At 45.2% G+C, this 16,463-nt stretch overlaps 1 non-coding gene across 1 annotated transcript; it reads left to right on the plus strand.

The window, feature by feature from the left end:
- The first annotated feature begins 16,109 nt into the window (after nt 1-16,109).
- On the plus strand, nt 16,110-16,216 carry LOC133807644 (small nucleolar RNA R71). Its single transcript, XR_009879545.1, has one exon. It is a non-coding gene; the product is annotated as a small nucleolar RNA R71 (small nucleolar RNA).
- Nucleotides 16,217-16,463: the final 247 nt, after the last annotated feature.

Genomic DNA, 16,463 nt, shown 5'->3' on the forward strand with positions numbered 1-16,463 from the left:
TAGATCAGGAAGTCATAAATCAGGTAGCAAGAAAACTCCACCTGTGCAGGAGCACAATAGAGCTCCTCGAGGTAAAGAAACTTCTCACTTCAAAGATTGGCATGGTCGTGATGAAGCTGATAGTCATCACACTGACCAGTCGAAGGAGAAGAATGATAACAACCATCGAGGAGGAAAAGATCGCCCAGCGTAGATAGGAAGACCACCACTGCATCCCAACTAGCAACGCAGTGGCAAGGAGCATGTCACACACGGCAAGCCTTCCGAAAAGACTTGGAGTACGGTGTTCGATCGGTTAGGGAGGCATACCTCCCAGGAGGATTTAAGAGACGTCATTGCTGATAGGGGAAGGAACGTTCCGGTCAAAGGGCGAGATCCGAACCGACCTACCAGTCAAGTAGAAATACTTGATGATGGTATGCCGGGTAGGAGCGCCCGACCAGGCAGTCCCGAGACGGAGTCCCAAGCAGTGGCCCCAGGCATCCAAGCTCAGCTTGATGCTCTAACATCAGCAGTTCAGGGTTTGTCGAAATGACCCTCTGCGATCGATCCAGTAGACCACAGGAGTGGCAGCCCGTTCTGTGCTCGAATTAGAGCAGCCCAGCCACCAACGAAGTATAAAGCACTGGTACTGGCAGTTTATACAGAAAAGGCAGATCCGATAAGGCATGTGGGGAAATTTGAAGATCAGATGGAGCTGCTCGGAGTGAGTGATGACTATCGGTGCAGAGTCTTCCCTACTACATTATCTGACACTGTCCAGGAATGGTATTGGAAGTTTAAGCAAAACTCCATCACTTCTTTGGAAAGTTTCAGGAAGGAATTTTGCAGGCAGTTCAGTACTGCCCAGACCCCTCCAGTTTACGCCAATCACTTGGCAGATATTAAACAAGGGAAGGACGAATCTCTCAAGAACTACATACAAAGGTTCATGAGAGAAGCTAATCGTGCTACTGCAGTTGGAGATGAGGGGAAGATGGTGGTAATTTCTTCCGGCATAATCTATCGGAGTCCTTTGTGGGACAGTATTCATCGCAACCCAATTTCAACATTGCAACAAATTCTTGACCGGGCGGACAAGTATATGAAATTGGATGATGCGATTGAAAAGGGAGAGTAGGGTCTAAACAATCCGGGCAGATCGACTGATCTCCCAAGAACGGAGAAAATGGTCAAAATGGCGGAAAGAAACGTGGGAATAACGGGTCTGACTGCCATGATGAAAAGAAAGCTAAGTCTAGTCCAAACGATAAGCCAACCAAATATGAGCCTCGATTCACAAACTACACAACTCTTTCAGCAAGCCGAGCAGAAATCTATCTCGCTAGTCATCAGGAAGTTCCCTATAAGAAACCCCCACCGATGAGGAAAGAGACATCTAAGAGGGACATGAACAAATTTTGTCTGTTCCATGGAGATTATGGCCATGATACAAACGAATGCAATCACCTCAAAAATGAGATAGAATTTCTTCTCCGATCGGGCAAGTTGAGGAAGTACCAGGCAGAGACACCCCAAGGAGAAGGAGGCAGCAGCAATCCTGGTTTCAAACGACAAAGATCTCCACCCTTGCAGCCCGGACCTGTGGATTTTACCTTAGACACTCTAGGTGGAGGTCCACACTTGGCTGAGGAGAGCAACGAAGCAAGCGAGAAGCATGCTGAGCAGGAGTGCTGGGATCAGGAGCCACTGGAGCGGCGAGCGTCTATGAATATATTATTTCTAAATACCGCTTTTAGAGTGGTAGTTTAATTTCAAATTTTTTAACTTGTTATTTAAATTTGGTTTATGAGCTGGTTATTTGCTGACCAGCCATCTATTTTTGAACAATTTTTGTTGTTTAAGACTCGTTATTAGACACGTTTTGTCCTTTTGAATTTACGAGTAATAAAAGAGACTACGCGCAGCGTGGTCGATTCTTGCTACAAATGTGCATGTGTGTTAATTGTCCGAACAGTGTTCAACTGGTCGGTAAAATCGGACAGTGTTCAACTGGTCGATACATTCAAGCAATGTTCAACTGCTCGAATATTTTCCATATATTCTATGTGTTTCACGAGTGATAAACTGCTTGAACAGATTCGGTCAAGTAGCAAGTGACTAAGGATCTCTCAAACCTCAATCACTTGGAGGGCACATAGGGTATATCGGTATATAATTTAACACAGGCAATAAGAGCACGAGTTAAGATATCTGTTTTTAGGCTGACTTGTAAATTTTTGAAGTCCAAAAATGCCTTTAAGCTAACTTGTTTGACAAAGCTTAAGTAACTTGGAATTTTAAAAAAAAAATTAAGTTAGAAGCTGATATTCGTGTGACAATAAACACTATGCTCATAAAATGTTAAGAGCAATAAGAGTGTGAGAAAGTATACTTAGTATGGACTTATGAAATGTCTAGAATTTCTAAGTTAGAAAACTAAGTACTCATGCGAAAATAGAAGGCATATATCAGAGTGACTTTTCTATTCATAATAAACTTATAATGTTTTAAGTCTAAAAAGACTTAGAATGTTTCAAGTTTTCAAAAAAAAAGTAAAGTATAAATGCCAACAGCCTGGCCATACGAGCAAAAGTGCAGTAGCAAAATACAAAACAAAAGTCTACTAGAGAGCTGGTCGGATGAAAACTTGTCTGGTCAAATGGAGGCCTCTCTGGTCGGATGAGAGATCACTAGTCGGCTCTAGCAGGTTGATCAACCCCTTCCTCAGCATCAGCTGCTCCTTCTGGTCAAAATGACAGCGTGGGGGAAACAGATGTAGTGCCGGCAGGATTAGTTGCTTCCTCGGAAGCCTTTGCCTCACATTTCGCAAGCTCCTCCGCCATGACCTCCTCTGTGAGAAAGTCGAGGTTGAGAAGCTTGTTCAACTTCCACACCTGGTAAAAGCAATTGAAGCAGATTTCCTCGTAGCGAACAAGATCAGCTTCTTTCTCCCGCCTTATCTCCTCATTCTCGCGAGTCAATTCCTCGTTCTCACGAGTCAGTTTCTCCAGCTGATCGGTCAGTGACTTGTTGGTTTGAACTTGCTGTTTATTCTCATCAGACAGTCTCCTAAGAGACTCATCCCGCTCAGCCACGGTCCTCTCTGCCTGCTTCAGCTTGGATTTGAAGTCTTTTACCGAAGTAGTTAGAGTCTCCACTCTAGCTTGGGCATCCACTAGTTGATCATTTAGGACCTTGATCAACTCCTTATAATCAACTGCTCGGAGCTGAGCGTGACTGATGGTGACAAGCGACTGCATGGAAAATATGAGGTTATTACAAGTGAAAATATTAATAACAAACTGTCTAAAGATAAAACACTTACATTCATCAACTAAGCAAGCCCTCTTCTTAAGACGACTTCAACGCTAAGCCGAGGAAAGGATTCGAAGCTTTGAAGCATTGAGTATCATGGATAGTCTCGTCAAGCAGTTCCTTTCTGAGGCCACTTGCGATGCGAAGGACCTCACTCGAGCCAGTCAAGCGGGTAGGAGTTAGGCTTGCAGAAGGAGGGAGCGAGGAAGGAGTCAACTGCGGGATTGCGGTCGACTCATTGGGTTGCCTCCCTTGGCTGGGCGGAGTGGTCCTTGGGACTTTGCTCGGAGGGGTGGAGCCACTTCCTTCCCCGGATTTCCTCTTTGGGGCAGGAGGGGCGTTGAAATGCCTAAACATCTCTTAATCTGCAAAAGAGAAAGCACAAGATTTGTTAGTAAAAAAAAATATAAAGCAATATGTGGATAAGTACATTATTACTACTAGACAGTTCAATAAATCCCATATAACCAAGTTATCAAAACATCTCACTATGACTACTAGACCTGAGTTGAGGATTTGCTCGAGGAAGTCATCCTCGTCGTTGGATGATGAGCTTAAGTCCCTCTCAAGCTGGATGGCCTTTCCCTTCCCAGGCTGTGTGGGAATAGCAGGTCTGTGCTGGTCCTCTGGCTGGGGCTCCCTAATGATGAGATCACCTGGTCTACGGGAATTAGGAGATGGTCCAGGAGAGAACTGATCGGTCACAACCTCAGTGCCGGCGTTGGACTAATCAGTTGCATTAGCTTCTTCGGTGGTGCTCTCCACTGTGATGTTCTGGTTACTTGGTAACAGGCCCACCATCTGAAGATTGTCTACAGTAACCAAAATTTTCACATCCTTCTCCTCGATGCACATATTGGCCAACTCCTCTGCTTGGTCAAACATTTCTTTTGTAGGCAAGGGTTGGTGAAATGGACCTACATGCGTAAAAGCCAAGTTGTTGGCTTTGATGTCCGAAGTGAGAAAATACTCTGTGTAGTATTTCCCAGGATTTGACTTGTGAGCAATGCCATAAAGGTATTTAACTCCTTTATGCCTATGAAAGAGGTGGAAAAAACCTGTGTTCTTATGGCTCAGGTTGGTTCTAAAGTCGAATAAGTAGTGTATTTCATGAGTAAAGGATGAACAGGGCGGACAGCGCCTGAATCCCATTAGGAGTGATCTGAAAGGGAGAGACGTTGAAATAATCCGCTACTGACCGGAAGAAGGGGTGAATCGGGATAGTCACTCCTGCATATATATGGTGCCTAGACCAGGCACAGTAAGGTCCGCCAGGCCTGTTAGCTCTCTGATGAGGGCGCGGACATACCACATTCACCCCTCTCAAGCCCAAGGCTAGGATGTGTTTGTCAAACATCCTAGGGTTAAGTTTTGTAGGTTTGGCAGTAAACCAAGAAGGTGTTTCCTTTCCTTCCTTCCTTGGTTTTTGGACAGCCAGACGCTGGATCTCGGTAGTGAATTTCTGGGTAATTTTTCTCCGAGGCTTATTTGGTTTTGGCATCTAGCGGGGTGGTCTCGAGGAAGCCGCAGTTCGGACCTCACTGCGTTCCACCACTTTCTGTACCGCTCTACGGGCTACTTGAGGATCCTGGTCCTGCGGGAGTCTGTTGGACTTCTTTGCCCTCATTGTTGACTGTTCAACTTGATGGAGGAACTGCTCTTCATGAAGAAAATATAAAGCTGAACGGGGGAGGATCCTCTTAAAGCGGTGGAGGCGATCCTCAGGAGTGCGACTGTCAGGAGACTTCGACGAGGAGTCGCTGCTTTGAGGATTATCGTTCAACTGCGGGATGGACGTGTCAGAATTCATGTGGTAGTCACCTCCCCTATAGTCGAAGCGATTCATCTACAAAAAATAAAAACGGGGAGGTGAGTAACCATACAAATTTAAATCAACAGAGCAATGTTTATTTTTTTCTACTTAGAAAAAATTTGTCTAAGTTGTAAAATTTTAGCATACATGAGGAAAAATAATTTTTGTGCCTAAAAGTGCTTAAGGTCCCTAGAATGGGCATGAACGAAAAATTTTGGAAATAGGCAAAAAAAATTTGTGCAGTGTCTGCCTCTGTCCGAGGGTTGCTGTAACGACCCAAAATTGCTAATAAGGCTTAAGGGCCTTGATTAGTGTGCCTGGAGGGCATAATAAGATTTTGTGTGTGACTTTAATGAGTTAAATGCATGATTATGATTTAATGCATGTTATATGACTATTTGATTATTTGAGATGCATGACTATGTGAATTAGTATGCATGTAGACCTGATTATCTCAGAAAGAGCATAATTGTAATTTGGCCATTTTGGGCATGACTGTGTTGATATCTGTGATCTGTGACTCGAGACGATCCTAGAATGAGCGGGTTAGCGGAAAAGTCAAAGCGGGAATTTATACCCGGCTTGGGGTTAAGCCTGGGGAGTTTAAATGGGAATTTGGAAATATATTGAGGTTAATCTTGATGATGAGGGATATATTTGGTGATTGATTAGGTGTTGGGTAGCAAGCGGGAAATTATTAGAGACACTCGAGGAATTAGTGGGAAATGGGTAAAATGACTAAAATGGCCCTACATGGACAAGAAAAAAGGGTTAGATTTAATAGGGAGGGCATTTTGGTCTTTAGGCTTTTTAGAGATAAGTTAAAGAGAGCTTTATACTTAGTGGAATTGGTAGAAAAGAGTGGTAAGGCTGTAGAAAAGAAAGAAAGAAGGAAGAAAAAAAGAAAAGAGAGAAAAACAGTGTGGGTTTTCTTCAAAGGATCGGTTTGTGGCTCTCCCACCATTCCCCTTCATTTTTCTTGGAGTTAAGCTCAGTGGAGAGCTAGGGTAGGCTGAGCATCAAGGATCCTAAGCTAGACTTGAAGATTGGCAAGGGATTAGCAAGAACTCATCAAGCATTGAGGAAAGATTTAGAAATTTCAGTTTTAGGGTTTGACTGGTTTGAGCTGTGTATTTAAGCTAATTGGATGGGGATTTTTGGGGAAATCAGGCCAAGGTTGTGAAGGAGCAAGCTAAGGAGGTTTAGGGTTCAAATCAAGGTCGAATTTCCATCCACGGTATGATTTCTAAGTCCTTAACTTTGATGTTTGACTGAATTTCTGGGTTTAGGGTTCATTGTGGTAGATCTTGAGTTTTGGGTTGCTTGAGCTTGGGTTATGAGTTCTTGGGATGCTTGGGATGAGTGTGAGGTGTTGATAAGTTTGTTTTTGGGTTTGGGAAAGATTTGGACAAGTTTGGGGTTGAAATGGTTGAAAGAAATCGCAAAAAACGATTTTTGGGGTTGCCAGTCTGCAACTAGCGCTACAGCGCTAGGCCCTGTTTCTGGGGATGTGTTGTTCTGCTTGTAGCGCTACAGCGCCCTCTGAAGAGCGTTGTAGCGCTCCACTGTTCACAGAAAGGGGTTTTTGGGCTTTTGTTGAGGGATTTTGATCTAGGGTTCGGGGCTCGATTCCACCACCTTGTTTTGTGGATCTAGGACTTCCCGGGGGCTCGGGATTGGTCCCGAGGCTAGGTTTTGGACTTGAGGTTTGGTAATGACTTTGACTTATGGATTTTGTTTAGGTGAGCGCTAAGGCTCGAGAAAGGATCCTGCTCGAGGAGTCAGGTGATCAAAGCTATCGAATTCAAAGGTAAGAAAACCGTAACACCTGAGAACAGGGCATGGGCCCACAGTGTTATTGCAGGGCATGGCCCTAGATTGTATTGTGTGCGAATGTATAACCTTAAATGAATGATTATATGTTTGAATGATTATTTTGAAATGTACTATATGCGTGATTATAATGGAATGAATGGCTAAGGCCGAGAGCGGCGAAGGCCGAGAACGGCCTTGGGGCCGGAAGTAACACTTAGCACATGGAGTGCTTATAGACAGGGTGGGACCCAATGGATATGTGAGTTATCCTTACGGTAAGGACCGAAACCCCAGGCTTTGGTAAGGCCTCTGGGGCGGCATGGCCGTGCTTGTTTAGTCTAATGGTTTTCCTATTTATCAGTGGATTGTATGTCAGCTATATTCTATGCATATGTTATATACTGTGTGAGTTTTCTTGCTGGGCTTCGGCTCACGGGTGCTCTGTGTGGCAGGTAAAAGCAAGGAGTCAGTCAACCGGCCATGAGTTTGGAGAGCGTGGGGGCAGCGCGTACATGTTCGGCCTGCCCGACTGCTTTGGTTGGGGGCATTTTGTATATGGCTGTATTAACTCATTCTTTTGATAGTTAACCAGGTGTAAATCAATTTTTGAGTTGTAAATATTTTGTAAACCTTATTTTGGGATCCCAGATTTTTGACACTTAATGTTTTCAATGAAACTAAGCATTTTCAAAGACTACAGCCTTAATTTCTAATCAAGTCACACTTTTGGTTTTAGAAACCTCGTAGAGTCAGTTAATTGCACAATTTTCGTCTTAAACTCACTTGGTAACGGCTCTAAGGTAGTAGGGCGTTACAACTTGGTATCAGAGCGAGCCAAGGTTTATTGGTTCTGGAGATTGACCGAACATGTACGCACGCTGCCATTGAAAAGCTTGACTCAGGGTTGATTGGTATGGTTGATTAATATATATCTGATTATGTGTTTGAATGCCTTGTGTGCCTGCTTAGATTATTATGAGTATGATGAGTGAAATAACATATGCATGATACCAGGGCAAGGCTCGTTGTGTGCTATATGATATCTGTATGTTATTTGGATTGTTGATCTTGGTTGTTGTTGAGATTAAGAGGTGGAATTGGATCTTGTTATCATGCCTGATGAGCAGTGTCACTGATTGCAGGCATTTAGTTGTAATGCCTCGGCAATAATCGAGACTCCGCGACATTCGGGCCGAGGATGACAATCAGGGTCAGGACCCTCCACCTGCTCCTCAGAACTGGCAGTGGATATTAGCCGAAATGGAGGCTAGATTGAAGAAAACAGAGGACGAGCTTAGTCAGTTGAGGCAACCGGCTCCTCCACCAGTCACCGGGTTACCACTACAGCCGAGTGTAGCACCAGCTCCGGTTCAGCCTATAGTTCAGAACAGGTTGGAACCTCTGTATGAAAGATTCAGAAAACAGCAACCTCCTACCTTTGAGGGGGAACAGACCCACTGCGAGCTGAGTAGTGGATGAATATGATGTCTGTAATCTTGGATTTCATGAGGGTTGAAGGAAAGGAAAGGGTTGATTGTGCTAGCTATATGCTTAGAGATGATGCACGAATATGGTGGGATGTAGTAAGGCAGCGAAGGGATACTGCAACTATGACTTGGGAAGAATTCAAGAGCATTTTTAATGAGAAATATTACAGTGTAGCAGTTCGAGCTGCGAAGGCTGATGAGTTTATCAACCTGACCCAGAGCAAGTTATCAGTCACCGAGTACGCCCTGATATTTGATAGATTGGCGAAGTTTGCGCTAGAGCTAGTGCCGACTGATGCGGCCAGGAGAGATAGGTTTATACGGGGATTGAATGTGATGATCGCCCGCGATGTGAGTATTACATTGGCTCCAGAGACTACTTATGCACAAGTGGTGGATAAGGCCCTTACTGCTGAGAGGGCTGAGGATCAGATATGGAAGGATAGCGCTGCTAGGCGCGATACCAGGAGGATAGTGCCTCCTTCTGGGCCTAGTCGGGGCAGCGGCCCCAGTGAGCAGAAAAGAAGAGCACCAGATTCATTTGTTCCTTATGGTTCTGATAGGAGGGTTCGCGGTTCTGTTGGTGGCCGTCAGGGCGGAAATGACAGCTGGAGGAGCTTTCCGATGTGTCCTCGATGCAGGCGACGACATCAGGGCGAGTGCCAGACCAGGGCATGTTTTATTTGTGGGAGCACCAATCACTTGAAGAAAGACTGCCCGCTAGCTAAGAAAGAGGAGCCAAATCAGGGAGACAGCCTCGCTCCTGCTAGGGTTTTCACTTTGACTCAGACTGAGGCGGAGGCCAGTCCCTCAGTTGTGACAGGTCAGATTTTTAGCGCCGGTTCTTTGTATACTGCATTGATTGAGTCGGGTGCTACTCACTCATTTGTATCTGCTAGGGTGATTGATCAGATTTGTAGACCTAGTATTTTGTATGCTAGGGGTTTTCAGACTTTATTGCCAACAGGAGAACTGGTAGTCTCTAGGAGGTGGGTTAGAGCATTACCAGTAGTAATAGACGGTAGAGAATTGTTTGTTGACCTGGTTGAACTAGATATGGATGATTTTGATATAATACTAGGAATGGATTGGTTAACGCGGTATGGAGCAACAATTGACTGTAAGCGCGAATGGTGACCTTTGAACCAGAAGGCGAGGTGCCCTTTGTGTTTGTGGGAGCGGTGAATGGACCTCGGGTGCCTATGATCTTAGCACTAAAGGCTAAAGACCTGATGCAGGAGGGTTGCATAGGATTCCTAGCGAGTATTGTAGATTCCTCCAAGGTGGCGGCAGTGGGACCGAATGAAACCAGAGTGGTCTGTGAGTTTCCAGACTTGTTTCTAGCAGATCTGCCAGGATTGCCGCCACAGCGGGAGATTGAGTTCGTCATAGAGTTGGCTCCGGGAGCAGAGCCAGTGTCCAAGGCACCCTATAGAATGGCTCCGGCAGAATTAAAGGAATTGAAGATCCAGTTGCAGGAACTACTGGATTTGGGGTTTGTCAGACCGAGTTTCTCGCCTTGGGGTGCTCCAGTATTATTTGTTAAGAAAAAGGATGGATCGCTCAGGATGTGCATTGACTACAGGGAGTTGAATAAGTTGACCATCAAGAACAAGTATCCATTGCCTCGGATCGGCGATTTATTTGATTAGCTTCAAGGGAGTACAGTGTTTTCAAAGATCGATCTCCGATCAGGCTACTATCAGTTGAGGATCAAAGAAGAGGACGTACCAAAGACTGCTTTTCGGACACGGTATGGGCATTATGAATTTCTGGTTATGTCCTTTGGATTAACCAATGCCCCAGCAGCATTTATGGATTTGATGAACAGAATTTTCAAAGATTATCTGGATAAGTTTGTGATTGTATTTATTGATGATATCCTAGTGTACTCCCAGTCAGAGACAGAGCATGAGCATCATCTGCGCCTGGTGTTGCAGCGGCTGAGAGAGCATAAGCTATATGCTAAGTTTAGCAAATGTGAGTTCTGTTTATCGCAAGTTTCATTTCTGGGCCATATTATCAATAAGGATGGGTTACTGGTCGACCCAAGCAAGACGGAAGCAGTAAGAGATTGGCCTCGACCAAGCAGTGTTCCTTGGACTAGCAGGTTACTACCGGCGGTTTGTAGAGGGGTTCTCTAGAATTGCTACTCCATTGACAAAATTGACGAGAAAGAAGACCAAGTATGTGTGGACAGATCGATGTGAGAACAACTTTAAAGAGTTGAAGCCGCGGTTGATTACTACACCAGTGCTGAGCCTGCCAACAAATGATGAGAAGTTTGTGGTCTACTGTGACGCTTCTAGACAGGGTCTGGGATGCGTGTTGATGCAGGCTAGGAAAGTGATAGCTTATGCATCAAGGCAATTAAAGGAGTACGAGCAGAGATATCCCACACATGACCTGGAGTTAGCCGTAGTGGTATTCGCACTTAAGGTTTGGAGACACTATCTGTATGGTGAGAGATGCGAGATATACACTGATCACAAAAGTTTAAAGTATTTCTTCACCCAGAAGGACTTGAACATGCGCCAGAGGCGGTGGCTGGAGTTGGTAAAGGATTACGATTGCGATATCCTGTACCATCCTGGGAAGGCTAATGTGGTGGCTGATGCATTGAGCTGGAGGGGCCCAGGACAGCTGTATAGCTCGAGGCAGATATCTGACAGACTAGCTGGAGAGATGACCAGAGCAGGTATAGAGTTAGTGGTTGGTAGGTTAGCCAACATTACTCTTCAGTCAACTCTCCTCGAGAGGATTAAGGAAGCACAAGGAATGGATCCCTAGTTAGTTGAACGTAGAGAGAATGTCCTAACTGGAGCAGCTAAGGACTTCTCTATTTCTGAGATGGGTTTATTGAAGTACAAAGGACGGATTTGTGTTCCGATTGATCCAGATATTCGGCGGGAGATTCTGGATGAGTCTCATACCACTCCCTACTCTTTGCACCCAGGTTCGACGAAGATGTACCATGACTTGAAAGTTTTGTATTGGTGGTCAGGCATGAAGAGGGACGTGGTGGACTATGTGGCTAGATGCTTAACCTGTCAGCAGATTAAGACTGAACATCAGAGGCCAGCAGGATTATTACAGCCTCTAGGGATTCCCGAGTGGAAATGGGAAGATATTGCCATGGACTTTGTGGTTGGGTTGCCAAAGACCGTGGGTCAGCATGACTTGGTGTGGGTGATTGTGGACAGGTATACTAAGTCCGCCCACTTCTTACCTGTGAAGACAACTTATACTGTGGAGCAGTATGCAGAGCTTTATGTGAAAGAGATTGTACGACTTCATGGGGCTCCGAGGTCGATAGTATCCAACAGAGACCCCACTTTTACTTCCAAGTTTTGGAAGAGCCTACAGAAGGCAATGGGCACACAGCTTCGGTTTAGTACTGCTTATCATCCTCAGACGGATGGACAGTCTGAGAGGACAATCCAGATACTGGAGGACATGTTACAAGCTTGTGTGTTGGATTTTGGGGGATCTTGGAGTAGGTATCTCCCTCTGATTGAGTTCTCGTACAATAATAGTTATCAGGCAACTATCGGAGTGGCTCCGTATGAGATGCTGTATGGAAGAAAGTGCAGATCACCGATTCACTGGGATGAGGCAGGTGAGAGAAGATATTTAGGTCCTGAGATGGTTCAGAGGACCAATGAGGCACTTGAGAAAATTAGAGCTCGTATGCTTGCCTCCCAGAGTCGCCAGAAGAGTTTTTTAGATCAGAGATGCAGGAGCGTGGAATTTCAGGTCGGTGATCATGTATTCCTCAGGGTTTCACCCCTGAGAGGAGTAAAACGATTTGGCGTTCGGGGCAAGCTGAGTCCCAGGTTTGTTGGCCCCTTCGAGGTTCTAGAGCGAGTTGGGGAGGTGGCTTACAGGTTAGCAATGCCTCCAGCTCTATCAGGGGTTCATGACGTGTTTCATGTATCCATGCTTCGGAAGAAAAAAACAGTGTGGGTTTTCTTCAAAGGATCGGTTTGTGGCTCTCCCACCATTCCCCTTCATTTTTCTTGGAGTTAAGCTCAGTGGAGAGCTAGGGTAGGCTGAGCATCAAGGATCCTAAGCTAGACTTGAAGATTGGCAGGGGATTAGCAAGAACTCATCAAGCATTGAGGTAAGTTTTAGAAATTTCAGTTTTAGGGTTTGACTGGTTTGAGCTGTGTATTTAAGCTAATTGGATGGGGATTTTTGGGGAAATCAGGCCAAGGTTGTGAAGGAGCAAGCTAAGGAGGTTTAGGGTTCAACTCAAGGTCGAATTTCCATCCACGGTATGATTTCTAAGTCCTTAACTTTGATGTTTGACTGAATTTCTGGGTTTCGGGTTCATTGTGGTAGATCTTGAGTTTTGGGTTGCTTGAGCTTGGGTTATGAGTTCTTGGGATGCTTGGGATGAGTGTGAGGTGTTGATAAGTTTGTTTTTGGGTTTGGGAAAGATTTGGACAAGTTTGGGGTTGAAATGGTTGAAAGAAATCGCAGAAAACGATTTTTGGGGTTGCCAGTCTGCAACTAGCGTTACAACGCTAGTCTTTGGGCGCTTTAGCGCTAGGCCCTGTTTCTGGGGATGTGTTGTTCTGCTTGTAGCGCTACAGCGCCCTCTTAAGAGCGCTGTAGCTCTCCACTATTCACAGAAAGGGGTTTTTGGGCTTTTGTTGAGGGATTTTGACCTAGGGTTCAGGGCTCAATTCCACCACCTTGTTTTGTGGATCTAGGACTTCCCGGGGGCTCGGGATTGGTCCTGAGGCTAGATTTTGGACTTGAGGTTTGGTAATGACTTTGACTTATGGATTTTGTTTAGGTGAGCGCTAGGGCTCGAGTAGGATCGTGCTCGAGGAGTCAGGTGATCAAAGCTATCGAATTGAAAGGTAAGAAAACCGTAACACCCGAGAACAGGGCATGGGCCCACAGTGTTATTGCAGGGCATGGCCCTAGATTGTATTGTGTGCGAATGTATAACCTTAAATGAATTATTATATGTTTGAATGATTATTTTGAAATGTACTATATGCGTGATTATAATGAAATGAACGGCTAAGGCCGAGAGCGGCGAAGGCCGAGAACTGCCTTGGGGCCGGAAGTAACACTTAGCACATGGAGTGCTTATAGCCAGGGTGGGAGCCAATGGATACGTGAGTTATCCTTACGGTAAGGACCGACACCCTAGGCTTTGGTAAGGCCTCTGGGGCGGCATGGCCGTGCTTGTTCAGTCTAATGGTTTTCCTATTTATCAGTGGATTGTATGTCAGCTATATTCTATGCATATGTTATATACTGTGTGAGTTTTCTTGCTGGGCTTCGGCTCACGGGTGCTCTGTGTGGCAGGTAAAAGCAAGGAGTCAGTCAACCGGCCATGAGTGTGGAGAGCGTGGGAGCGGCGCGTACATGTTCGGCCTGCCCGACTTCTTTGGTTGGGGGCATTTTGTATATGGCTGTATTAACTCATTCTTTTGATAGTTAACTAGGTGTAAATCTATTTTTGAGTTGTAAATATTTTGTAAACCTTATTTTGGGATCCCAGATGTTTGACACTTAATGTTTTCAATGAAACTAAGCATTTTCAAAGACTACAGCCTTAATTTCTAATCAAGTCACACTTTTGGTTTTAGAAACCTCGTAGAGTCAGTTAATTGCACAATTTTCTTCTTAAACTCACTTGGTAACGGCTCTAAGGTAGTAGGGCGTTACAGTTGCTTAGTGTCCATGTGTGCATGCCTAAGGGGCTGTCTGAGGAGCCCGTGTTGTGGCTGAGCGGACCCCTGTGTCCGAGGGGCCGCACCTGGTCCAAAGAGTTGTGTGGTGTCTGAGTGGACACCTATGTCCGAGGAGCCGAAGGATGCCGAGGGGCCGCGCCTGGTCCAAAGAGTCGTGTGGTGTCCGAGGAGCCGAGTATCACGCCTGGTCCGAGGGGCTGCATCTGGGTAGCTGCTGTCCGAGGAGCCTGTGTTTTGACCGAGCGGACACTGTGTCCGAGGAGCCGAGGGATGCCGAGGGGCCGCGTCTGGGCAGCTGCTGTCCGGAGAGCCATGTGCGTGCCGACCGATCGGATGCGTCATATGCATCTCCGAGCATGAGGCCCAAGTCCGAGCATGAGACCCTAGTCCGAGCCCAAAGCCAAGCATTCGATCGGACTAAGGTTTTCAAAAAACAAAAAGAGGGGACAATGGCCAATCGGCCATACCCCAAACCACAAACATAAGCCCATTCCAAAAAACCGTAAATCCCTAGGACATAAACACTATTTCTCATCCAAAACACACAACCACAAGATCAAAATGGGGAATTTGTAAAGTTTCAAATGTTCTAGAGACCACATTCATATCATCAAATACCCATAAACACATACATGCAATTTAGGTTGAAAAATTTATTTTTCCATGAAATTGAAGGCAAGATTGAGTTACCCAAAACCTAAATAACACTAAAACAGCCACAAAATACATTGCATTTCCAAAGATTCACACATAGTTCAAGGGGAAAATTTCCAAGAGGGTTTCGGCCAATCGGGATCTTTGTATTTCGGCGGTGCCTTTTGTTCAATCACCGCACTCACTTGCTCGGTCAAGAAGGCAGTCTTCTTGACATGGTGCTTCCTTTTGGCAGTGCAAAGATCCTTGATGATTTTGGCATAAGTAGGCACTTGTTTAATGATGTGAAGCAAAGGAAGATTAATCTTCACTTGTGTTAAGTGCTCAAGGAGTTCAGCTCGATTATCAAGAAGTTTCCCAACAGGTTTCAAAGCCTAGGGAAATGGTATCTTTGGAGTTGCATTGAGTGGTGGATTTTAGGAAATGACTTTTGGAGTACTGGGAGTGTTGGATTTAATGGGTGGGTCTGGCAAAGTTTTACCGCTTCTCGTCGTGATGGCATTCACTTCCTTAACGTTTTGATCATTTGAATTTGAAGATTGGGCCATGTGTTGGCCTTGAACATTGAATTTCGGTTGGGAAGGAAGTTTGCCTTTTTCAGGAATGGCCAAGGATTCAGTCAATTTTGAGAATTGACATTTCATTTCCTTGATTTCTTCCATCAGTTGGCGGTTCAGTTTGGATTGTTCCTCCATGAATGCACGAAGAGTATTCTCGAGAGAGTTTCGTTGTGGATGAGCATTGTATTGAGGTGCAGAATACGCCTTTAATGGTCGAACTTGTTGCTCATTTCTCCATTGGCCTCCAGACGATTGAGCTTGGTTGGAATCTCTCCAACTGAAATTTGGGTGGTTTCTCCAACCAGGGTTGTACGTATGGGAGAATGGCTTGTTATATGACCCTAAGGCATTGCATTGCTCCTCATAAACCCCCCTCATTTCATTCAAAGCTAAGTAGTCCTTAGCTAAGTGCTCCGTCCCTCCACAAACAAAGCAAGGTTCTTGCGGTTCCGCTTGAGAGATCATGTGCGATTTTTTGCTATGCTTCGTCATTAAGACCTCAAACTGCTTTTTCAAAGCTTCGAGTTGGGCCTTAACACTATCCTCTTATCGAAGTTGATAGATCCCAGATGGTTTGTGTCGGTTGGTGCTGTCAGCAGCACTTGGACCAGTCCAAATGTGAGACTTTTTTGCGGTTTCTTCGAGATATTCAAGAGCATCGTCTGGCTCTTTTTCGAATAATTAACCATTGCATAGAATTTCTACAAACTGGCGCTTACGACTCGTGAGGCCTTCATAGAAGTAACTGACCAAACGTCGGTTCTCATAGCCATGGTGCGGGAATTGATTTAACAAATCTTTGAATCTTTCCCAGACTTGATAAAACGTTTCATTGTCCTTTTGGGAAAATGTGGAAATCTGTCGTTTGAGACTGTTGGTCTTATGGCTAGGGAAGTGTTTGAGAAAGAAAGATTTGGTCATCTCCTCCCATGTTCCAATCGACCTAGGTCTCAAAGAGTATAACCAACTTTTGGCTTTGTCCTTCAAGGAGAAAGGGAAGAACTTCAGTCGCACAGCATCGGCATTTTCAGCTCGGTTAAAGAATGTGGCTACTACCTCCTCGAATTCTCTAATATGCACGTATGGGCTTTCGTTTTCCATTCCATGAAACGTGGGCAAG

This window comes from Humulus lupulus, chromosome X (assembly GCF_963169125.1).
Source record: "Humulus lupulus chromosome X, drHumLupu1.1, whole genome shotgun sequence".
In the NCBI taxonomy this organism is placed as follows: Eukaryota; Viridiplantae; Streptophyta; class Magnoliopsida; order Rosales; family Cannabaceae; genus Humulus; species Humulus lupulus.